The sequence below is a fragment of the Sinohyriopsis cumingii genome, chromosome 1 (genome assembly GCF_028554795.1).
Source record: "Sinohyriopsis cumingii isolate HCF-2022 chromosome 1, ASM2855479v2, whole genome shotgun sequence".
NCBI classification, from domain to species: domain Eukaryota; kingdom Metazoa; phylum Mollusca; class Bivalvia; order Unionida; family Unionidae; genus Sinohyriopsis; species Sinohyriopsis cumingii.
In genome coordinates, this window is record NC_142961.1 from 129,222,636 (window position 1) to 129,250,421 (window position 27,786).

Sequence of the window (27,786 nt, forward strand, 5' to 3'; positions counted from 1 at the left end):
GCTACAAGACTTCATGTTCAGAATTATACACTCTGTCACCAGCACACTCGGCTACCAGTCACACTGGCCAATCAAGCAGTCAGTATTCCAGGTTGGTCAATCAAGCAGTCAGTGCCCATCAGTATAATTCAGCAATTCCCGATCACCTACTACTCAACCATCAACACTGTTTATTCTGCTCTATGGCTGCAGTGGTTCAGCTTCACAGCTGCTACGGTCAGTTTCAACTCCAATCACTCCGATAACTGATCGCTCTGATCACCTCTACAGCCGGTCACTCAGGTCAGTCTGACCACTCAAAATACTCCAGTTACTCTGGTCAGCTCTACAGCTGATCACTCTGGTCACTGTGGTCAGGTGAAAATACATCTAACACTGTATGACACTGGCATATATGATAAACGTAATGACGTTATATACGATAAGTTATACACATTACATTATCAACACAATAATTACAAAACAACAAACAGGTTCAGAAGTAAACCTAACTGTGCCTGACAAGAATCCTAAGGTACTAAACGTTTCCTAAAAATGCAGCTTTATATTGCTAATATAAATCCCTTGCAAAGTCACAAACAAGAACATGAAATATTTGCATTATACTACTTAAACCGAAGCTACACAGCAAACATACAACAATTAACATGGTAGTACAATAGTTATAACTTATACACATGACATTAGTTATTCACATACCTCTACAGCTGAAGATGTGCAAAAATATGAAAGTAGTGTAATAAGAGCACTCTCAGCACCTGATCATGATAGAATTTCAGTTCATTATCATTCAGTGATTCAGCAAAAGTTACATACCGTTGTATGTGCGGTAATTCTGGCATATAATATTTAGATTACACTTCTTACATCCAAATTATGCTTTATTGTCCCTTATAATACAATAATTATATTCATACCTCATGAAGCGTTGGCTTATGTCTTATAATAATAAGTTGCATAGTCATGTAGTATTCCTTTACCTTTATTATAGTATACAGAACAAAAAGAAGATGCAAGTCTGCCACCTACAACCATGCCAGATATTGAATCTTCAACAAAGGTAGCTGCATCAGTCTTTACTAGTAAATTAACAAGTACATCAGATGTTGCGATTTCCGTTAGTATTTCTATTCTGAGATGTCTGTTATCTGTCAAGTTGAGAACCTTTGATCACTGATCCATCATTGTTCCCTTTATATTTGACTACAACTTCGATTGTCCGAAACAAGTCTGGTAATGTCGCATTCTTCAATACAGAGCAAATGTTCTTTACTTTTGGCAATAAGTATGTTACTATAGCAGTAACATTACATTAACTGCAGTTAACTGCACTCTGGTGATTTCTTGTTGTCATTTTGATAAATATTGTGTGGAAATGTTTAGGTAAACATTGATGAAACTAGTGCATCATTAATGCTGGTGGCATTTTTCATAATGTTGAATGTTTGTTTCATCATATTTATCAATTTAGCTTGAATGACCCATCGAATTCCAATTTTTCAAATTAGCTGTAATACGAATCCAAGGAATGAGAAATGGTATCTTATAATTTGTGGTTTACAAAAGCTTCTTTCACAGAAATGCAGAAGTTTTATAATGAGTACATATGTAAACATTTGCTCTTTTAGGCTAAAAAATAGTCGTTAATTTGCCTCATGTTATATATCTGCATTGGTATTTTTATTATTAATAAACTGAGGGAAGGTGTATGCTGTACTATATATGGTAATTTATCTTTGCTTGCCAAAGTTTGTTGATCCACTTAAGTATTATGTAGTTTCTTGAACAGTTTTGAAAAAGTACTTGTTTTGGTGCTATAGAGTAGCTGCCTCTAGCAAGAAAACCAATAAAAGAGCATATTACACCCATTTGATATTAAATATGATGTGCATGATGTCCACATGCCGTGATTTGAAGTAAAACTTGCATATGAACAATTTAAATTGGAAGAACTGATTTTGACAGATGCCGCAAAGATTTTTGCTATTTATCTACCAATGTAAATTTAAAGAGCACTTATTGGATTCATTTTTTCAGCTGCAGTCAGTGAGCTAAAGTGACAAAACATCTTCACCTAGCAACATGACTAGGGTCAGGTGGACCAGTGTAAATTGACATTCCTTGGCTCATGAAGATTATGGTTTTATCTTTGTCTATCTGCACATTTGTCTCAGCTCAAGTATATATCAACTGTTCAGTCATTTTCATGTCATTTGACTTTCAAGAACATATTTTTATTTTCTTGTCACTTAGCAGTAACACGTGTATAGATTTAGTTACCATATTAATAAATATCTTTACTTTCAAGATTGTGGAAAACGAGTTACCACAAATAACATTTGGTCAAAGGAAGCGCCAGAAAAGTTTGAAGGTGGCTGACATGAAGAAAATGCGATATGATGTCAATGATGATGCAAAGTAAATATCCTTCTACGTATCCATATGTACTTGTCTGAATAATTGCAGCTTAAGGTTAATATACATCTCATATTTTTATTACCATTTATGTTCTCATTTTAATGTAACAACCTAGATTACATCTATATATAAACAGCGTGAATTTCATTAATTGTAAGCATACATAAAATGGAGTATTATTGATCTTATCTCATTCATTCAGATTGAACCCTTCGTCCAAAACTCGTGTATATTTCCCACGTGACAAATGTATTGTTGTTATTATAGGATTTAACACCATTTATTAGCAAAATATGCCAGTGATCCATAACGGTGAGCACTTTAGACTACTCAGCCACTTATGTAAATCAGATTCAGGGTGTAATCACTTTTCTATTTACATATTTATTTGGAGTCTTTAAAATGAGACTGAATAGATGATACTATATTGTATTTGGTAATGTTTATGCATACTAGCTTTTTTTGTTGAACTTCATAAATTTGAGGTGGATATTGTAAATTAAGAATTTGTTTTTTAATTAATAGTAATTGCTACTTTTATATCATTGTTTTGCTTTGTAGGCAGCAAAGGAATACCTGCCAGAGATTGATGCAACTGATCAAACAAGAAATTTTGTTATAATTAATGGTTCGACAAATGAGGCCATGGAGGGTCAAATAAATGTTGCAGAATCCATAAAGGTATATTTCTGTATCATTTTAATTTTATGGTTACGTATGAAAATACTCTGAGCTTGTAATTGAAAATAATTCAATTTCTGTTGTGATTGCACTGCCTTATGTAAATCATTGTTTAAATGATGCTGCTTACTGAACTAAACTTTGCCTAAAAATATTTTTCTTTCAAATGTTGATAATTGTGATTTCTTTATGAATAGTGTATGTTGATTGATTATATATGAATGGTGTATGTAGATTGATTCTATATGAATAGTGTATGTAGATTGATTCTATATGAATAGTGTATGTAGATTGATTCTATATAAATAGTGTATATAGATTGATTCTATATGAATAGTGTATGTAGATTGATTCTATATGAATAGTGTATGTAGATTGATTCTATATGAATAGTGTATGTAGATTGATTATATATGAATAGTGTATGTAGATTGATTCTATATGAATCATATATAGTGTATGTATAGTTATAAAACTGCAAGACTCTAAATGCCAACTTTATGCAGCACATAAAATTTCAGCTCTTCACGCACACCACAGGTATTAAAGATTCATATTTTTAATGAACATTCAGGTGTTGTTGATCAGGAGTTGAATTCATTGTATGAAATTACATAAGAGCAAGATATTTTACAAAAGCTGTTGCTTGCCAGCAAAGGGCCAGTTCCTTAAAATTACAACCTTGCTTTTAGCATTACTTATTTCTCCTCTTAACTCATTCAGCAAATTGGGCGGCCTTTACAACTGCAAACAGAGTGGTATTTTCTCGGGTTTTATTTTTTGTTTTTATTTATATACCCAACACCTGTCACCTTATCAGGTTATTCATTTACACATAATCCTTTCATTTGTATGACATAATTGTAAATAGTATCTTGAGGAAGCATAGAGGAATGAAACTATTCTACATGTGTGTGTGATATGGATTTTTAATATAGCTTTAAAACCAAATTTCATTCATATCGCTACACTGTTTGCAGTGTGGTAGTTTATAGTGATGTCTAGCATAGGGGCATCATGTCACATCCAGTCTCATTATCCAGACACCAGGCTGACCAGTCAAAAAACACTAAACTCTTAATGTTGAGCACTTTGCAAGGCAGCTAATAGTATCAGTTCTATAAGTCTTTGGTATAACTCCGCTGGTGGTTTGAACTTGCGACCTACCGCACCTGATAAAAGGTTAATATGAGAGAGAAATAAACGGGGTTGGACAAGTGGTCCAAGATGCTCGTTTTTAGTTACACCTCTACATGGGTTCAAGTCTCTGACTTGGCCAGTGTGGGCATACACAAAAACCTTCCAGTTGCTTCCGGTGGGTTGGTGGCTATTTCTCTACCAAATAAGCTGGCTGCCATGAATAGCCCATCATTTGCTAAATAGTGTTATTAAACTCATAACAAAAAAAAATAGGCAGGGAATCAGTCTATTTCCTGAAAACTGAAAAAACAGTTCCGGTGAAATATAGTGTGCTAGGGCATTATGTACGCACACTGCCGAGACAATGCTGTGTTGTTATACAAGTTAGAAATGAAGTATTAATGTTTATTTCCAGGCATTGTACAGTTGGATAGCAGAAACAGCAAGACCAGAAAATCTTCCAGCCCAATTTGGGCATGTTTGTATGTCAACATTCTATGATATGGAATGTACAGATTTTGGTTGTGATTATTCATATCCACTTGCAACAGAAGCTGGTAGGACTCCACAGTGGCACTTTTGCCTGAAGTTCTTGTGATTAAGAAGATTGTAAGTTTTCTTTCTGGAGGATTGTTGCTATTGTGTGGCATTAAATTGTATCGCAGTTGTAACAATGGAGTAAGAATATCTTAATAAAACTACATTCAGTTGCATATATATATATATATATATATATATATATATATAAGCTCACCTTATCCTTCGTGTTCTGTTCATAAAAAAGCTATATATATATATATATATATATATATATATATATATATATATATATATATATATCAATAGGTAGCCTATTTGCAGGTAAAACTAATTTTTTCCACCAAAATATTTGCCGAAATGTAGATATAACTCGATACTGTTTAACCTTTCATTATATCCAATAATAAAATTATAATGGCATTTTAAAAGTTCGGTTGTCATGTGACAATTACTGTTATGTCAATTTCTCTCATCAACAACTTTTTGTCTGTACCTTGTGCAGTACCTTGTAATACAGATACAGCATCAGATATGGAAATGTTTCCATAGTTGAATTTACCAGCCACGTCATGTACCACACCTTAATTATTTATCAGAGTCAGTGGTTAGTATGACAACTTAGTAACCAAACGGTGCAGATTGGAATCCTACTGTTGGATTAGCCCAAATTACATAATGTGTCCATGGGCAAGGCACTTTACTTCATTGGCATCAGCACCGAATAACCAATTTGTGTTGATGTGCTGTGGAATATGTAGCCACACCTTTTTACTTCTTAATTTAAGACTATTATGCATTTGTAATTTTTCCTTCTGCTTTTTAGGCAGAAGAACTAGATGAAACTCTGACTGGCTTCGATGATGTGTACTTCTCTGTGTGAAATCCAAAAAGCATAATCAGCAATTCATAATTCATTTATATCGGAATAATTAAAAGTTTAAAAGAATTTTCTAGCCTTTTTTCTCTTTCTGCACTTATATCTTTACATTGAAACATCGGGGGGAAGGGGGAAGGGGGCATTTTTACCGCTACTAAAACCTAATGTGGTTGAATGGCAATTTTCATTTGAAAACCCTACAACATCAATGCTTTTCAAAAATATTTGGTTAATAATCTATCATTGACAAAAGTCTATTTACAAAATATGGATGAAAAGACCTTCAAAATGATATACTGTTGTACAAACAATGAATTGAATTTTCTGTAAAAGTAATGTGTCCTTGTAATGCAGTACATCTGTATTGTTACTCACAGGGGCTTGTATTGTTTCTTAATATGCAAGGGACAGCAATCTCACATTTCTCCTTTAGGATTTGAAACCATTACTTAAAGCTACATGTTCAGTGTAATTGTTGAAGAAAAAGTTAATATTAGCAATTCAACAATTTGGACTGCAAATTTCATTTATACCCCAACAGTGGCCTTAGCAAACTTAAATGATATTACATCAAGTAATACCTGCATAAAATGGATAGGAAGGGAATTCATTTTCTCAGTAATATAAAGTATTATAATCATTATGTCTTTAATTCACTGACCAGACAAAACTACAGCATAAATGAAACCTGACCCAGTACTTGCCATTTGCATGACTAGTATCATGACCACCGGTAAATAACATCATCAGAATTACAGCAGTCACATTATGTCCACAACAAATTCCTTTATAATGTTGTTGTAAAACAATTCAAAATATATTAAATTAAAGTAGTTACTCTTTGAATAAATAGAGACTTGTGAGTTCTCTCTGTTTAGTTTTTTAATTGCAAACAGTACACGATTTTTAATAATTGTTTTTGTTTCTACATTTGAAATGGATTTTTATGTCATGACTATGTAGATTATGAGATTTGTGTATTCGGGCAACTAGCAATTCAATTGGCAAGTGCCAGGTCAAATTTCATCAATGACATAGTTTCATCTCTTCTTTCAGCAGATGAAAGGCATGATTTTTATAATCTAAATTTCTAGGAAAATAAAGAATTTTTATAACAGTTTCATGCAAGCATGACTATGGGCAACAGCAGTCAAATTTGCAAAGCCTTGTTGGCATCTTGTGCCTGCAAAACTGGTTTTCAAACATTTCATGTAATAAAAGATTCCAATATCGAGCTGTTTGTGAAACAACCAGAGTTTGGATTGACTCAACATGTATGGTACGCACTCAAATGATCCATACTGCAACTTCTAAATATTCTGGCCAGAACTCGTGATTAGTTATGACTTAAATACGTAACTTTTTCTGTCATCAAGCATGTGGCTGAAAAATCAAGGACTTCAAACAGTCAAGACAGAAATATAACTGTTCACCCCTCTTTTCTGATTTCCCAGTAGCATGGGAACACTGTATACTTGTTCGATTGTATGTCTCGGTAATGAAGTCAATAAATTTTACCTTTGTGTTTTGGCTGAACAAAATCATAATTTTCCACACAATGGATAAGCTGGATGTTTCAGCATCTCGTTTGTTTATAGCCGGCGGATTTCTATACCTGTACTTTGATGTGTAATTGCCTCTCATTCCATAATTTTAGAACGATTGTCATAGTTTTGTAAAATGGGATGTACAGTCTCTTATAATGAAACAAATTACAACTCGGTTTTTACATTATTTTAATAATTTCGGAGCATTATTTATCAAACTATATTATTGTATTTTGAAAATATCATTAAAGTTTAGTGCTGTGGTGCCCATGATTTGATTCCAAGGGATGTACTCTATTCAGTGCATGTTCAAATCTACAATGTATATGCTGTGGCGTCATTATATAATTGTAAGCATTTAATCAAATGATATCGTTGTTCATTGTTGCTGTACTGGGATCACATTATAATGAGTTAGGTATTTACAATTTCAAAGCAAATTATAAATGTACTAAGTGGTGCACTGATATAAAAAGTCTGATGCAATAATACATTTGCAAATAATAAGTCAAAAAGGAGGAAGTGTTACAGCAAACCATGCATTTTGCTCAATTTCTGGCATCATCTGATAAAGCTGTACATAAACAGGCAGAAACAATAAGAGAACAGGAAATTAATTCATTTCTTGACGTCTAAAATAAAATTATACATTTTTATGTAATAATCATACATAACCCAAAGGGGGATATATACGTGGGAAATTTGTTAAAGTTAGTTTGCCGATATAAATGCATTTAGAACTTACTGTGTGCTTCTTGTGATGTCATCTTGGTGTTTGGTCGGTTTATACCTAGGTCATGCACTTTTTTAAGAGTATTTGGGGATGGGGGTTTATATGATAGTATCTACGGTAATTAAATTGGGTTAGTTTAATGCATATAGTTTGATAGGATATTACTAGCCTTTAATCATGCTTGATTTTCTCGGTGTTTTATATATGACAAATTACATATTATAATTACTTGGGGGAAAAATTGTGTGCAAGAATAGAAATTATTTTTTCATCTCGCTCTCTTCCTTCCTCTCTCCCAATTGTATTTATCGTTACCTTAAAATAATGTATTATTCATAAAAGCATAATAATAATAATGGATGAGATTATGTGTTTGCTTCAGATTTCTAATACATGCTAGTGATGCGATTGAATAATTAGAATCGTACTTATGCACACGTATGTTATAATAAGCAAACATTTCACGTGACATGGGAGAAAAGGTAATGATTCTCGAGATAATAATTATAATTCAGCTGAATTCTTTCAATTACATCTGATGATACAGTTTTGTAATTAATTCTAACAAATCAATAAACAAGTTTCTAGCAGTATCAAAGTCTTCTGCTGCATTTGGTATTTGATAAGTTTCTGTCACTTTTTGTACAATCCTAATAAAATCTGGATCTAGTTCTGTATAATTATTCTGACACAGCTCCTTAAAAAATGCATTACGATTTAATATTCTGTATGTATGTTCATTTAAGCCAGCATTAATGGTCACATTCACCTAGCATCTCTGACATTTTTTTTCTGATTCTTGTAACTGATTGTATAAATAAACATCAATTAAGCAACATGTCTTAAGAGGCCATGTTCTTTACAGTCTTTGCAATAACAGCTTATGCGAGGCTGGAATTGTTTGGTTACAAAGGAAAAAAGGGGGCCCCGAGTGGCCAAGTGGTCTAAAGCGCCCACCGTTCCCGATCACTACCATCTCACTTCTGTGTGGGTTCGAGTCCAAGTCTCGGCTTTGAGTGGGTACGTGGGAAAGCCTGCCAGTAGCTTCTTGTGGGTTGGTGGTTCTTCTCTGGGTTTTCCAGGGTTCTCCCTCCACCAGTTATGCTGGCCGCCATGTATAGTCTATCTTGTGCTGAAAAATGGCGTTAAACACTAGAACAACAACAATTGAAACAAATTAAATATGCAAATTTTGCTGCAAATTATCATGTCGTGTGTCAAAGTAAATTTAAAAGCAATATGGCCATCGTTTTTTAATTTTACTTTTAAGAAAGAAAAAAACTTTTTTTATACATGTAATAATGTTGAAACCCAGAGAAGCATATGAATAAAATCTACACATACATTCAAACAAGTGACTGAGTTTCTTATTTCACAGAGAACACTTAAGTTATATTTTTTCAGAAGAAAGTGCAGTTTCTGAAACCAGATTAAGTTAAAATGACCTGGATCATTTTATTTATCAGACTATTTGGAAACTTGCTGATCAAGTGTGCAGTCTATCTAAAATAGTATGAAGTTGTAGTCCCCCCATTCAAAAGGTGTTGCCCCTTTTGATTTTGCTGCATAAATCAGTATTTAAATGTTGCTATCCAATGGCAATCAACACAATACTAGACAGATTCAGTTATTGCCAAAATCTTATATTTTAAATAGAGACATGGATATCAACATATCCTTCCTTCCTTTGCAAACTGTTGGTACAGTATTTGAAACATGACAATAGTTCAATTAGAAAAGAGTTAAGCTGGAAATGTTGTACAATTTTTACCTGTTATTTCTGGATTGTTGAAAAGAATGTCTGGAATGCCATTAATTACATCCCCCATTTTCTGTCGACGTATATTATGGCTGTTCCACATTTCTACCACTTCTCCTAGATGGTTCTCAATGAGTGGTATATATACAAACTGCAGACACAGCCTAAAAAAATGATACAGAGTACATGTATTTTGAGGTCTATAATCAGTTGATGGCTTATGTGAACCTAATCAACGTGATCACAGAAGAAAAGTTATTTTTTTAGACATTTTAAATTTTTCTGAGCAAAATCTTTTACAGAAAGAAAAATATATGAAGACATCTATATTTTCGTGTGTATGTGGATTGCCATGTTTTCATTTGGTTCGCGTGTGCATAAATGTAACTAAACAATGCGGGTGTTTTAATCTTGCAATTTTAAGACATTTGCCAAATTAACGTTAGTAACTTTTATCATCCTGTTCAATGGAAAAACAACATAGATATATAGAATATGCAACATTTCTTTGCAAAATATTGATGACATTTTAATTTTTAAGCATTCCAGTATGTATTATTTAATTACATGTTACACTTGATAGAGCCCATAAGGCATTAGATATATAGCTTTCAATTAATTAGCTCTGAAAAAATACTAACCTAAATGTATATGTGATGATTAGAGATGTCAGAATGTTTGTTCTAGGTTCACACAAACCAACCCCCAAGAGAGATGTAAGCATAATTATTACTAATATAAGTGGCAAAAAGCGTAATCTGAGCATACAAAGAGCAATCTATATATTACATGCTCATAATTACATAAAACCATATGAAAAACATGCATATTTATTTATTTAATGAACATTATTTGTTGCTACTTAACTGGATCTGCAGTTAAATTTTTTGTCACAAATATGCTAAATTCTAGTGCATTAGTAGTTAATAAAAGAGCATACACGCAAAATGATGACTTGTAGTATCTTCAGCCTGCCATGGTTCGTCCCTTAACAATGGTCCGGCGCAAAATGTTGTTAAGTTTAACAAAAGCCCTCTCTGATGACATTTTTCAGCCAGATAACGTCCAACAGTCACGTCAATACAACCCAGTTTTTTTAAATGATATCTGGCAGTATTTATTTTCAATTTAGACTGGTCCGCTACGTATGTACTATCAAAATAAAATGAATCCATGACAAGTGGTTTCAAATTCAAGAATGTTTTATCGGAACTGTTTTATATAAAATTAATGCAAAAATTACGCTATTTATAAACATGGACAATTTTTAGTAGATTGTTTTAGTGTTATCAAATAACAAAGATTTCCCATATATTTAGATATTTAAGTGAAAATTTCATTCTGTATATTTGTCCATTTCGTTCATATTTTAGTAACATGGTATAAGAAGTTGTTGTTGTTGTTGTGGGGTGTAATGCCATTTTGCAGCACACGATAGGCTATAAGTGGCGACCAGTATTAATGATGGAGGAAGAACCCGGGAAATAAACCGGAAAGAACCACCGACCCACGCGAAGTTACTGGCAAGCTTTATCACATATGCACATTGGCCGAATCCTACACTCGAATCCAAGCTGACGGAGGTGAGTCGGCAGTGATCTGTAACGGAGAGCGCTTTACACCACTCGGCCACCGTTATAAGAAGTGCATGTTACAGTAACCTAGTTTTTGTGTTGCCTCTGCAGTGACAAAAATATATGTCCTGTCTTTCAAGCTAATAAAAAAGGTCAAGTAAATGAACATATGAACAGCATCCCTGACTTGAACAACTAATACTTGCTCCAGAGCCACATACTTGAGGCAGAAATGGCATTAGTTAAACTGGACATTTATATTGTGATTTTTGTTTTGAATTGTAGTATGTATTTAAATTGTATTTTATGGAATATTTTTTCCTCGGTACTTACTGCTGCTGTTGAAAATAGGTATTGACCTAGTTAATGTCATCAAAATCTCATAACACGCATATTCAAGTCGTGAGAAAAATGGCACACAAACCATGGACAGGCATAAAGTAATTAGTCTACCTGTAAATAACAACATTGATTCTTAAATAGGTTGCATGAGAAAGGAGATAAATGTCTTCCTTTTTATTCTTATATGGTACATGTAAAACAAACAAATTGTAAGCAACTATACGAGCCCCTGTGATGATGAATAAATGCGCAAATGACAAAAGCCTTCAACAATGTTCGTTTTTTTGCCTGTCTATCTCAACTTGGAATACTTTTTTCAGCGGGTACCCTGTTGATCATTTTTATTACCCTGGTTATTATCAACATGCAGGTATCCTAGTATCCGGGTACTTGTTGGCATCTTTAGTGATGATGATTCAAATGTGGTGTGACAACGATCCATGTGTACATGTGATGATTACCCAAATAGCGTATGATGTCCAAGATGTGTGTGACAATGAGCCAAATGAATGTGTAATGACCCATATGTGATGCTTGACACAGATAAATATTTAGGCTAAGTTCCAGTAATCAGCCCAAATATGCAGTTTGTGTTTATTCATGTGCCTAGTCAGAACCATAGTAGACGAAAAATGCACCATTGTTACTAAATATAATTTGTGATCAAAGTAAACACCAGAAATTTACAGGTGGATTCTATTTTCTTTGACAAGATGACCATCACTTTCTAATGTCTGTAAATGAAAAAGTAAAATAAGATGTTGGCTTTTTATTGCAGTTCAGTGTTAAGCTTCTCTTAGCCTTTTTAATCTATAAAGAGTTTGTTTATATTGTGTACCTTTCAAAAGGTGTATTGCATAATACAATAGGGTTCTGATTAACAATGTCAGCATCAAATAAAAGCTTTTACAGTTTTCAAATTCATAAATCTTTCTCTTCTGATAGAAAATGTAAAGTCTTAAGGATAAAACGTTTCTCAATATTAAGGGACTAATAAAGGTCATGATCAAATACTGGGTCATATGTTGGCAGATATATTCCATACATTTGCAGATGACATGATTAGATTTTTAAATCATTATAGCATTTGTTTCAAATTCATCTTGCTTTTCTTAATGCAGGTCATGTATGTCACATTGGAGGAAGTGGACTGTAAGCAACATCTAACCCCATTGTTTAATCTGCAGAACTGCTACACGAGATATTTTACTGATACAGGTGACTTCCATACATCTGGATCACTTGCAGCACATTGTGTTTCCTTAACAGATTTGACATGAAATATACTCATTGTTGAGGTGTTACGTTTGCTGCAAATATGTTCATCAGAAAACAATGAACAGCTTCAAAATTACAAATAAGAGTAACGAATGCCTCAGAACTGACTCTAGTTGCTACATTTCATACCAAAAGCCATTGTTTGCAGCATTTTATCCTATGTAAACTATTTACCTTGAAATGATCAATCCAGAAGTCAGCCTTGCATTGTCGTAGTATTCCCCACCATCGTTCGATTTGCTGAGAAACAACACAAAGTTCATTTACAGACCTCACCCCTCCTTTAGCATAAGATTTTCTTTGTTAGTCACTCATCTGACATCTAAGTGATGTGGCCTGGCGATCTCATCTGTAATTTTATCAGCAGAGTATGGATATGCTTACAATGTGTACAGATAGATTTGTTCTTTTATTATGGAATTATGGTGTTAAAAAGGTGGGTTCGGCGAACAATTAAATTGTGATGCAGAATGCTGCACATGAACCTCTGCGCCAATGTCATGAACAAGGCTGCATAACCAACTTGTTTTACATGGGTGTCTAAAGAGATATCATTATGACCAGACAAAAATGGAATGGGAAAACATTGCTATCGTAATTGTTCCATTTTTGCAATATTTCTATGTTTTAAAACTCATACAAAGTAGTAGAATATAAACAATGATTCACACTAATTGTATTTGCATTCACATTATCAAACATGTAGAACACTTTCACAGCAGTGTCTTTTGTTTCCCCCTAGATGAGGATACTTATATGAACTTAAAAGCGTTACGAATCTAAGATCTTAAACATAAGAAAGCGGAACCAAAAAGTAAAATTCAACAAATACTGTATCTTCCCAGAAAACGTGAAAATTTAAAAGAAGCTTACATTATTATTAAATAAATCCCAAACAGTCCCCTGTGGTCCAAACATAAAGTGATCCAAATGAATTACAGTGGAGTTCCGACTGGAATGCAATCTTTAATGTGCTGATGTATCAATAGTCTTATATCTACCGATGTGCTAACAGCGTTGATTTATCACAATGATATAGTCTAAAATGTCCCTGAAATAATTCACAATAATCGCAAAATAGCAATCAAGTCCAAACTTATCAATAAGCACTTTGCAATTCCAATGAATAGTTGAAATGTATAATCCTGTTACACAAAACTGTACACAAAACATAGATTCCACTAGACAGATGTTACAATAGGAATAGGTTGTTAACTATGTTGATCACAACCTTTATATGTAAACCATAGACAAGAGGATGATGATGTGGTTCCTTTTCTCATCATATTCAAAAACAAAGGTCTGCTTACTTTTTAGTTTTGGGTCCCGAATGGCCGAGTGGTCTAAAGTACTAAGCATTCTGGATCACTGCCATCTCGCCTCTGTCTGCGTGGATTCGTGTCCGAGGCCCAGCTAGCGTGGACGCGTAGGAAAGCCTGCCAGTAGCCTCTTGCGGGTCGGTGGTTCTTCTCTGGGTTTTCCAGGGTTCTTCCTCCACCAGTTATACTGGCAGCCATGTATAGTCCATCTTGTGCTGAAAAATGGCGTTAAACCCGAGAACAAAAACAACTTTTTATTTTTACTTTTAGCAAACTACCCGGTAAATTGAAACATTTTTCTTAGGGGAAAAATCAAAGGTCTGAATTCAGATCCATATAGACATGTTTACAAATTTCATCTGAGACAATAATCTACAATCATGGAAAGCAATTAGCTATGCAGTATCTTGCTTACCAATGACACCTACTATCATGGGCAACAGTTAAACAGTATATAGCTATACAATGGGCACTTCCAATGGTTGCTAACTGACCTGTATTACCCTTCTTTCAATTAAAAACATACCTGGTTTGCATGCGATGTACCATATATAAATGTATTTTCTTTGTTATGAAGAGCCATCTGCATAGCAGCAACCATGCCATTTTCTGTGCCTGGGTCGCCTCTCACTTTTACTGGACACCCTGAAAAATAGGTTAGTATAACATTATTAAAGCGTCATATATAAAATGTTTTATAATTTATATTGGCTTTTGTGATCGTGGTCAAAGTTCTCATTTGCCTTTAAATTCTGTATTTTACTGCTGTACAATAAATATAAAATAACTTATTTTACTGAATGTTTACAAAGTTTTAGGAATCCAACTTACCACGTAAATTGGTCATGTAAACTTGTGACATTAGTGTCAATTGCACCAACTGTATAGTGCACAACATAAATGGTCTGTTAAGTTCACCATAACTATGCTACTTTTTTCCATACAATACCATAAGCAATTGCTAATCCAGGATATGCTTCAGGGGAAATTAAGAAATAATAATTACGATTTATGAGCAAAACATTCATTTGATATGGAGCAGAAACTGTCTAAACCTGCCCCTCTGAGCAGCTATTGTACTGGAGACAATGCAAATTTTGTACAAAATAGTACGTTTTATATATGTGAGAACAGGCCTGCAAACAAACAGATGTATCATTTATGGCTGACTAGTCAGCCAATTATATCTAGGTTTGCTCACATCCATAGTCCAAGAAGAAATGATATAGTCCAAGAAGAAATGATATAGCTCAGTAAATCCTGCATCCAAATATCTCATTTCTTTCCTTCATTTAATATAATGTTTACCGTAACACTTTGTTTTGACATTTAATTTTAATTACCTTATCAGTATAATAAAAAATAAGTTTGTATAAAAATATATTGTTAGAAAAGAGTACCCACCCTTAAGATCTTGAGTGTGAACAGCAAGACATAATAAGCAATGCAATACATTTACTCATTTTACAATCCCAAGACAAACACACTGCTGTCAAGTATGTCATTTTCAAAAACGAAACAATATTGAAATGACAACTATTCAAAATTTAAACTGCAACTACAATAATATAACTGAACATGTAATTATATTATGATATTCATTATGTGAGTTTAAACTGACTTTATTTATCATGGAATTTATCAAATGTAACAACAAAGTAGGAGACAACAACCTCTGGTCGTCTGTTGGTGATTCCAGCATGCAGTCATAATATCTTCCTAGAACAACTGAAAATATTATTGTTTAAAAATATATTGTATCACACAAAGTGGGGTTATTTATATTTTTATCATTGGAAGACGTCTGTTTCCAATTGTCAAGATGAACTGTATGCACATAACACAAATGAAACATAATAAGAAATTGAAGAATGAATAAATACAAATTGCGGCAAATACTTATATGTCCTTTTCGCATTATTTTAGCACTTTAAATCACAATAGGAAACATCTGGTGCTAAAATAATGAATGTCTCATAAAATAATGATTTTTAAATGTTACAGTCCAAATGAAAATAAAATTTAATTAAAAATAGTTCAATCAAACATTAAAGTTTCTATTAGATTAGTTGCATAAATAATCAACGAAAGAAAGGATTGTTAACAGTGTTAACAAAATCCAGCGCAAGCTTCTACTCTTCTACATTTTGGCATGTATTTCTAAATAGTGAATGAAAACATGACTCCATTACATGAAAGTCAAAACCTGTATGATGATGATGGTGGTGGAAAAGCATGTATGAGCATGAAGAAAATTATTGTGGAATGCTGGGTGTTAACCGTCTACATGCCTTATATAGAATAATTTAGATTTTAGGCCAATGTGGCAATCCTTGTATATGTGTATTGTGTGTATGTGTGTCCAATGTGTCCTGCAACTCCTAAACAGTTCAAGATAAAAGCAAAGTTCAATATACTAACTTTGTGAAACGATTGTGGACTACAGATTTACCTTTGATTTTAAAATGTTAAACCATTGTAGAAAGTTTTCATGGTTCTACCTATAATGGAAAATACTCTTTTAAGATTTATTTTAAATGTTTTTAATTTGTTTATTGGGTTACTTGGGTCCGAACTTTAGAAGCTTGACATCACGTTCTCATAACCACATATGTATTTTCTCTGCTAATTTTGTTTTGGTGCTTTATATAACAGCAACAAAAGAAAGTTATTTAGTGCTTTGGCAAATGGAGTCAAGTGTCTTGCACAGGGACACACCAGGTAGCTGACCCAGACTGGTCATATAGTAAGATCAGAAACCTACAATCTTGTGGCCCTGAGTCTAGCAACCACTGAATGCCTGTGGCTTAAGATTATGTTATGTGTGTGTATATATATATATATATATATATATATATATATATGTGTGTGTGTGTGTATGTATGTATGTATGTATGTTTTTGTTAACAGCAGCTAAGCACAATAATGGCTATAAGGTACCAAATGAATAGTTATACAATTGTAAAAGCAAAGAGTTTCACTTTAAGAATACTCAATTTATAAAGAAGACTTCACATGATTGTGCCCACGGATCTATTCAACACCACACCATTAATCAAGATTTAACCCTATGGGCTGGACAAATGTGGGAAATGTGGGAAACACTATATTTTACAAACAATCTGGTGGAAATCAGCCAGCCTGATTCAAGTTTTTACAGCTGTCCACATAATGGGTACTGTGGTCAGTTAATTGCTGCCTCTGTAAGTTTGCGTAGTGAAATGAGAAAATACTGCCATTATATGTACAAGTGTACAAGAAGATATTTTAATATTTAAGATTAGACTGATTTGTTTTATGATATAAAAATACTTATAAGGGAAATATATAAAAAAATTCAACTACTATCTCTTCAGTGGTGTTAAGAATTATACAGAATTAGATTCTCGTGCTTCAATTCAATTTTTCAATATTATAAAAGTTCTGAATATACATACTCATCAATACATCCATGTATGCCAATACCATATGGTATTAATTTATCATACCCATCTAAAGAAAATTATATATAGCATCATATTAGCCAAATATTGAAATAAAGAAACATATATTTTAAGACTGCAAAGAGTGATGTATAGTCATATTTGTCAAATACCATGATATATTCATGCACACAACACTAGACTAGGCTCACAAAGACAGTGAGAAATAAAATAACATTCTAATATTATGTACACATATAAAAACTAAATCCAGTCATATCCAAAAGGTGTATATATTTTATTTTCAACATTATTTATTATGTATATATATGACAGTATAAAATTCAATATATAATAGGCAAAATTATTTCTATTCACTGTCATTGCCAACTGTTTACGAGATGGTTAAAATTATGAAATTACAACAACAATGGCATCCTCTGGATTATGTAGCACCTATGTATATTGCGTTTTTGTTTCTAAAGCCTCGTATCTTCTCAGAATGTTTGTTGCTGAATAATGCAAACAGAAACATTCATGGGATTATTGATGTGATATGAAAACACTAAGAAATTATATTTAAGTTTTGTTTGCTATCTGAACCTATCTAACCACAAATCATGTCCAACTGAGCAAAGCAGCACACTTGGGTTACTGCTTACAAGGTGTACTACAGAGACATACCCATGTACAGAAGCAAAAAGTGACAAGTCAGACATATTCAGCAAAAGATAATTGCCATGCCTGAAAGGTTGCACAGTTTCAATTTATTTCTATATTGCACACAATCCTAATTTTTCTTGCTGTACATATAACTAATCACATGTCACATGGCATGATGGGAACCTTTTATATAAGCGAATATTTTTTACAAATAATGTTGGTGTAGAACTGTCCCAATGCCACATTAACTGTAACAAAACTACGTCTTTAACGCACCTTAAAGTCGATGATGCTAATTCTATGCAATCTGAAAAAATGACCATTTCACATATCATATCACATCATGCTGTGCCATTCACTTGCAAGCCATCTCTCACAGAAAGCTTGTAATAACAATATAGTACTTACCAATATGCCATACATACTTTGGACCCTGAAAGAGATCATTACACTGACTATAAAAAAACAAATTTTGCAAGATTAAAATGTACCACGTGCATAAAAAATACAGTCCTTGAAAAAAAAAACATTTTAAACCATGCTTTAAAAGTGGAAAGAACTGAATAAGACTGAAAAATATTAAAAGTTTATGCTAACATCATATTTTTTTTATTAATTACCTATACATTGGCTTGGATGTGTACTGAGACGAAATACCATAATTTAAACAAGCTTGATAAATAGCATTCTGATGAAAAATACCAAATATTCATCTCCTATATTTATCTAATGTAACTCACTTCCTTGAATGTTTAAATTATAGTTTTGTCACATACAGGGACAAATGCTAAATGAGACTAATGCAATCCATACATGAAAAGTCTTTGTTTTTAATTAAGAACAAATAATTGACAATCATCATGCATTATTATGATGAATAAACTTGTATTGATATATATTATGGATAGTTTTCCCAATCAAACTGATGTAATTGGAGGACTTTTGAACATGTAATAAAACATTAACAATAATCTGATATACCTTGTATTCAAGTGATTCAAATGAAGAGATTCCATTTTTAAGAAATAATTTATTGCAATATTTCATGTTTTCATGGAGTCAATTTATGTGAATACTGGATGAAAAGATTTGCATTACTGTCCACAGTAACTAACTTTAGTGATATATTGTCTTCGACGCAGCCTTCGTCTCTTTCTCCGTTCTACACCATTCTTATCCAGTTCTCTAACAATGTCTCTGGCAAATTCTCTGCAAAATCAAATGGTGATGTGCAATTTATATTATCAATGTGGTTTTACTCCATTGGTAAAATAAAGTGTAAAAAAAGACAACAAAAATAATATCATTTTACTAACAATGGAAAACAAAAAACAAAATATAGAATGCCTCATATGGTGCAATCATTCAGCATTAATAACTGCTACAGCCAGCATAAATGTTTAAGTGTTAATAATTGTCCTGAAATTATGTACAGCAACTCGGTTCGGTCACCAAGGAAGATGCTGCCAACTTCTTTTAAGACTACACAAACAAAAGTTTTTTCTAGGGTTATAGATCCCTTCGATTTTGGTGAAAATTGAATTACATCAGTTGGGAATAAAACCATAAGTAGTACTAATACGATTGGGAAGTTTGATTTTTGTTAAAAAAATATTGGAAACTTATAGTATAAAGTATTTATACCGCAATTCTGGCTGTATTTGGGCCCATAATCAACCCCAGCCCCAAATAATTGCAGCACCTTGTACAATATACACCCACCGTATTTCCTAGGATAATAATAATAAAAAATTGGATGAAAACTATATCCAAATATTTGTCATTCTGGAATAAATGTACATATTTCCTAAAAATGAAAATTATATCTTTAAGTATCCTGGCTAAATTCCTACATACAGACCCATTTCAGAACAATAAAATAAACATTACATTAAATAAAAAACACCACAACAATAGGTTACAATTTTTCTTTTTTATTTCTGCAATCAAGACAACAAAAAAAAAACTCCAACCTGATAAATCTGAATGACCTTAACTGACTGATATTGTTAGTATCTCCCCTCTTTCCCCCATAAACATATCAAAGAAAATGTAATGAGGGACATATCGGTAAGTTGTCTTCCCAAAGAATATTTTTAGATAGCACTGCAGACAAGTATGTCCATCATCTGGAACACTTTTGATCTGATCTCACATTCCAGGTGTATTGTTGTGCAGAAAACCGTTTAGATTTTAATAACAAAAAGTATTATTTCATTCCTGAAACATAATATGTTGTGCAAAACTACACAGAAGGGTGGACATACCTTTCCTAAAACAAAGAATGATGGTATATATGCCATAAGGTGTGGCAGAGCATCATATATAATGTGGTCACCAAACAAATTTAGCTACATTTGCAAGCAACATTTTACCAAAGATGAAACTGTAACCTAACATAGAATGTTTATTTATTTTTTAATGATAATTTGTTATCATGGTATTTGCATTCTAACAACAGTTATTATCATGAGCATGAAGTAGTGACCATAAATAACAATAATAAGAAGTACAACAATAGCAAAAGCAAACCTTAACATGTGTGATAATAATAATAATAATAATAATAATAATAATAATAATAATAATAATAATAATAATAATATCACTAATAAAAAGATAATAGATGCAAAAAACAACAAGAACAATAAAACTCGCAGTATTAAAAATAACAATGAGTACTTGGTGTACATTTCAATATCAACGCAATTACAATTCACCTATGTCAATATCTATAGTGTTAATGCGATTTCAGCATGCATGCATAAAAAATACTGCGGACAGGCAGATAATTCAATGATTATGTTATTTACAACCCTTTGCACAGAAAAGGCAATTGAAATTCCAAGATAAGATATACACAATATAAGAAAGTTTATTTACTGATCACAATCAAGACACAATGAAGCACTAAATCCAGGCAAGTTATTATATTAAACAATACATACAGTCATTAAACAAATTTACACACTACAATCACACTGTGACTGATCAATCTGACCATTTGTGTTGAAGGAAATGTCTTTAATAAATGTAATTCGTTGCTTCACTGAAGCACAACAAGTACTTTTCAGATATTCATCTGTATTGGTTGAACATACACAAAGTTAAGTAGACTTGCAAGTGCTACCTTGAATATCAGGGGGAAGTAACTGGCTGATGTCCCCCATACTTGGAAATAATTGCAAACGAAAGGACACAGTTACCTTGTTATTTTTATACAGTATTTAATTTTCAAAGTTCTTCTCAAGTTCTCACACCTGTTCCACCCATTTTCTATTTCTTACTGAAAATAGAATATGAACAAAAATTATAACAATCAGAAACTCCATTAACCAGTTTTCAATTGAAATTAATTAAGTTTAGCACTTTGCATAACAGTGAACACATAACAAGTTGAATCCAACAAAATAATTACTAATCAATAATTCACTTTTGTTATTCTTTCCTGGTTTATTGCCATTTTTGAGCACAAGATAGGACATACATGGCAGCCAGTATAACTGGTGGAAAAAGAACCCAGAAAAACCCGGGGAAGATATATTGACCGAATACTGGCAAGCTTTCTCATGTACCCACATTGGCCAAGTAAACAACTCGAACCCAGGCATAGAGAAATGAGATGACAATGATTAAAAATGGTGATCACTTAAGATATTTCTCTTCTAAAAACAGTAATGACTGCTTTGATGACATGACCAAAATTGTACAGAACTTAACATACTGTATTCTAATGAGTATACAATGCCAAACTAAAGTTTAGTGATCAAATCTGATAATTAATTGGTGCATACCAGGTTTAAGGAGAATACATCAATATAATTTGTAGCTTCCTATTATTGTTGGTTTGACAAAAATTAAAATGTACCAGAATTAACTAAAGAGTAATTGCCCATTATTCTAAATATCTTTGCTTTTTGAAGGATGTCATCCACATCATAATTGAATGCACTTCTTCTGAACAACCCCATGCTGGGTATTATCTTTCTTTTAAGCTGCTGAAAGCTGGAGAAAACAGCAAATGTTTAAAACAAAACGTGATTCAGTGAATAACAAACACAATGAAAACAAAGATTCAAATAGAAAATTCACCAGGAATTGGGTGAAAATGTTTTTCATTACATTATCTTCATTATGAAAACAAATACAGTAGCAGACCTGCCAACCCTAACAAGACCATCCCAGTAAGACAGTTGATTTTCTTTCCCTTAAGTTTGACCAGCTTTCAGTAAGGTGTAATACAATATCATAAACTGCTACTGTAGTGCCGGAAAGGATGTAACAGTTCATTATTAAAAACTAGTCCTACATGTAAGACTCGATGCTGATATGTATGTTTTGGGCATCGGGGTCTTATTGCCTAACTAACGGGGCTGTGTAGCATGTCTTGATGCTGCCTAACATAATAAAAAAAATCAAATTTTCAGAAAAATATCACACAAATAGCAACCAATAGCGATACTTTTCCACAAAGTAAAGTCATAATGTTTTAGTCAAACTTTACATACTCTGATATCTTTTCTCTAATAAATTCAAATTCTCACAAAAGAAATGGACCTGTTTTAAAGTTTTGTTGACCTACATTTCAGTCTGGAGAGCAATGAACGTCAGGAATGCTAAACCAGGTTAAGTTTAAATATTGTGTAACGGAATGAATAAATATATATTATGCCAGTTGGAACTGTAAGCAATATCTAGTGTCGTTCAAGAAACACATCCCCCACTTAAGCCTACTTGAACATACATCGACTACCATCTCATTTCAACAAATTCAAATGTATATCAACGGAACATGAAAATGCATCCATTTGCCACTGTCCGATTTTGATTCCACTATGTTACAAACAGCAAAGTAAGTATACTAATTACATATCAATACGTGGAACAGTGTCCATATGGGCTACCAAGTGTGTGAGATATTCCTGAAACTGTGACTAGTCATTCTGATGTCAACATACATCAGAACACGCTTTACAAGGCCATTATTTGGGTAGTAAGATGTAGCACTATACCATAAATAACGTGATACGTCTTATGTCGTAGGACTATATTCAAAATATGCAGCAACAGTGAACATTATGTTCAAATGAAACGTTCGTAAAGAACATATAATTTATTTACCACTAGGGCAGTTCCAGACTTCTTTTCAGAACCATATGCAGTTCAATGGCTTGTTGCCATCTCTTAACTTGAAGTAATTCTAGTAATTTTTTCCATTTCACATTACAATGTCAACATATCTCCTGCCACGAGTATATTCAAATTGACATGCGATTTCCAAGAAATGTAACTGTGCTCTTTATCCTGCTTTTAATCACAAAAAGTGAGTGTTATTTTTCATTCTTCCGTGCCGATTATTAATACTTTATAAGAGGCTTACTTTTTGTTTCCTCCTCAACACGCAGCTCTATCTGCATGCCATTTTTAAAAGAATTCAATAATCAACATTCTGATCATGCATATGTTTTGTATGAAAAAAAGTGCAGTCTAACGCGTCTGACATTCTGCTGAAAAGTTAGTCTGATTCTCTAATTCCAATAATTATAATAAGAAACACAGATCCAAAACCAACACGGATGAACCAATCATCTGGATTATACGGCAAGAATGACTTTTACGAAGTTTTTCCTTTTATTCCATAAGTCTGAAATTGAATGGGTCATATTCATAAATTGTAAAAGATGGTAGGTCTGCAGAAGTTTGCCAGAAACCACAAGCTAAATAATAATGAACCAGAAACAAAGAGGAAACAAAAAGTACCAGACATGTTACCTAATTATGAAAGCATGGTTTTTTCTCCAGCAAATTGTGTATCAAACGATAGCTGAAGTCCTTGTAAAAGTAATTGGATATTGCTTCTTTTACATCTGAATAAAAAATATATTTATTTGACGGAAAACAATGAAGACCACATTGAAACAATGTTAGCATACAAATTTAGGAATTTATTTAGATTGGAATGGAAAAGGTACACTTTGAGCTAGAAAAAAGCAGCGCTCAATTTTTTAACAAATGAAAATAAAGCAATAAAAAGTTAATGGATTTTAAATTTCTGCTTTGTTCAGATTTGGGAGAAAAATCTCATTTGATAAGGAGTTGATAGATATCATTTAGCAGTATATTTCTTTTGCATTTTAAACTCATGTTTTCTGCCACATGTAACAAAATACATAATGTAGTTTGGTCAATATAACAGTCTGTGCTATTTGTTCACACAAATGACACTTTCTGTAGATCACGATTTTTACATGCACCAGAAGGTAAATTCAACAAAGCAAACATGTGAATTTTGCCTACCCTAGAAAACCACCCCAATGGTAAAAAATAACTGTTCGAACTGATATATATATATATATATATATATATATATATATATATATATATATATATATATATATATATATATATGTATATATATATATATATATATATATATATATATATATATATATATATATATATATATATATATATATATATATATATATATATATATATATATAACTGATTACCCTAAATTTAAAACAGGTGCAATAGGAAACATATTTTTTGCCTTATTGACTGGTTATATACATGTGATATGACCTACCATTTACTTCTAAATGTAACTGTAATCATCAGTACCAAACAACCTGAAATTGTCATTGTAATCAAGCAAATGTAATCGACCTTGTGACTATGACAAGTCTATGCATCTTAATCTGAATATTATTGTCAGCATAACTATAACTGAAAAGTATCAGTATCCTTTCTTGGTAACATGGTTGTGAAAGTATCCCTTTAACTTCTTCACAAATAATGGAATTACATACTGTACAAAATACAAATAATGAAGGAAATACTATACAAAATAAAAATGGCTCGAAAGAGAGCTGAACTATATACAAGATTCTATTTTTTTTAGAATCATGCACAAAAAACCCAATCAAACACTGCATTGACTCCATAAGTGTCCTCAGTGCCTTCCTTTATGGCAACTAACGTGTAAGTTGCATATGCAGCTAAAAGAATGGATGTTTTGAAGAGGAGTATGCAAAGATCTGAAACAAAATAAAAAGTTTACATTTTGATTTTTGGATCAGCATTTTCTAAACATTTATCCTTTACAGACAATAAAGAACATTTTTCATTAATCACTAATATTGTGAAAACATAGTCACCTGAAACATTATCAATCAAAACCTAAATAATTACTGCATACGTTCACTAACACCAAAATAATCCTGACACTGAACATCATCTTGAATGTTCGACATCTGCATAGGAAAGTTTATGTCACACATCAATTTAACCATATATTTAAATTTATCATCTGGAGACTGCTCTGGTGGCCTAAATGGTTAGATAATCTGCCTTGGATGTAGGAGGTCATGGGATTGAACCCTGGCCGAGCCATGCCAAATACTTATTCAAATGGTATTGACAACTGCCTTGCTTGGCACTCAGAATTAGGAAGTTAGTTTTAGGTCTGGTCAACCGTGTATGGGGTTGTCCATAAAGGACGTCCTCAGATAATACCTGTTTTCCTCCCCTCCACCTTGTCCGCATGTGGCTTTACCCCTTTCCCACGGCTGCAGACGTAAGCATCAAGCATTATACACTGCTCTATGGTCTGGCAGTGTAATAGCTGGTGCTCTCAAAATACAATGCTCACTAATCTCATCAAAACATGTAGCTCAAAACAAAGAAAAAAATAAACAGAATGTTCTTTCTTAAGAAAGTCTTTATTTGCAACATACAACTAAAATATTCATCTAAAAAAAACGAATTTCAAATACACTGTCAATGTTTTACTCCGCTTCATCAAACGCAGACTATAGCTAGTCAACTAAGCTGCGAACTGGCAGACCCTCATCGCTAATTTCTGTTGCAGAATCTGATGATGCAGTTGACAGAATAGCACTAACAAATGCAGACTCCACTGCACCTACGTCTGACACTTCATCTTGTGTGCTCACTGCTGCACGCCTGTGAATACAGGCATGATTGCGCTTCGCAGCCTGAGATTGAAAGTACAGGCCCACACTTATTACAAACGCGCTTCTCAAGATCAGCAGTCACCGAAAAACAGTAGCAATGAAATGCCATCCTCAGGAAGTCGTGTGAAGTGTGAAGGCTGCAGATGTATACGAATACGATACAGCCCCTGGTTTTATAACACATGCAGCATAGACGGATGGGATCAGTTTGTGGCATTCATCAGTAACTCAGTCGTGATCTGGAAGCTCAACAGGATACTCCATGTGCATCAGAATGGACGCCTGCTTATGTGCTGCCAGTAATCCTAGTGTGACACGTGCCTTGCCGTCTTGGCTCAAGAAAATAGCACAGTGTTCTCTCATAGCGACAGCCAGATCTTTCAAGCAGCAGATTGTAACTGCTGCAAAATGAGCATCCACGTGATTGCGCCTTTCACTGTTTGCTGCCGTAAACAGTTTGACAGGCACTGTGGTCATGTGACGCTTACATTGAGTCGTCACTAAATTATGTGGAAGTAGACGTAGATATGTTCCTGCTTGACTGATGGTGAAACCATATTGGACGAGAGCTTCATGCCAGTCACCCAATGTTTTGCAGCAACTAAGCTTCTTAGATCATCGCCACGGATCAGCAGCTGCTCCACATGATACATGACTGTCTTAGCAACTGTGGTTGTCATCTTGTCAACTTGCCTTCCTACTTTCCGCAGACACAACTTTTTGAGCCACTGGCCAATGACTGGATGTTTGTCATTAACTTCAGTCAGATTTCTCTTGAAGTCAATCCAGGAGTTTGTGTGCTCGTTCAGCTGCCAGACGTTTTTACTTTTTCTCCAGCTGCACCTTTTTGCTGCCGATCTCATCAGACTTCATATCAGCTGTCCTCAGTCCAAGTGTTTTTTTTTTTTACCTGCATTGACAGAATTTAACACATTGCTTGCTGCACCTTGTGCTGGTGTACAACGTTGGGTTTTTTCTTCACTATACATGCTAATGCTGTCGTTTGTATCTCGGCATCTGTCTCTCTTGCTGTTACGTCAGCAGAAAAAGCCTCTTCCACTTCTGACTCAACGTCACTATGTATGATCACCAGAGTTGATGGAAGTTCCTGAGATGATGTGGTTAGCATCGAAGTAGTTGAATATGATGATTGGCTTAGACTTGCCTTAGGCGTGGCAGCACAAGATTTTGACATTTTCGTCATTTTGTTTACGATTGTTACACTGCTCCTGTCCATGTTTATGTGCCAAATCTGCCTTCAGATCCGGGGGTGCAGCAATGAACGCTTCGTTAAAGTCGCTGTACATTTTATAAGGTGCATCCATTATTAGCATCGGTAGTATACAAAATATTTTTATGTTACATATTTAGGCTCTAATAAACAGGAACACAGAAAGAGTGAAAACAACAAACTTTGTAAAATTTAACAAATAATTTATTTCCCCTGAAAAATTTGTAAAAATGAAAAACATAAGAACTTACGGTTTCTGAAATCAATTCCAAAACTAATTTAA

General features: G+C 33.3%; 1 pseudogene; it reads right to left on the reverse strand.

Annotated features, from left to right (window-relative positions):
• Window positions 1-7,751: 7,751 nt before the first annotated feature.
• LOC149807849 (uncharacterized) lies at window positions 7,752-25,887 on the reverse strand (annotated as a pseudogene).
• Between the last annotated feature and the right edge of the window lie 1,899 nt (window positions 25,888-27,786).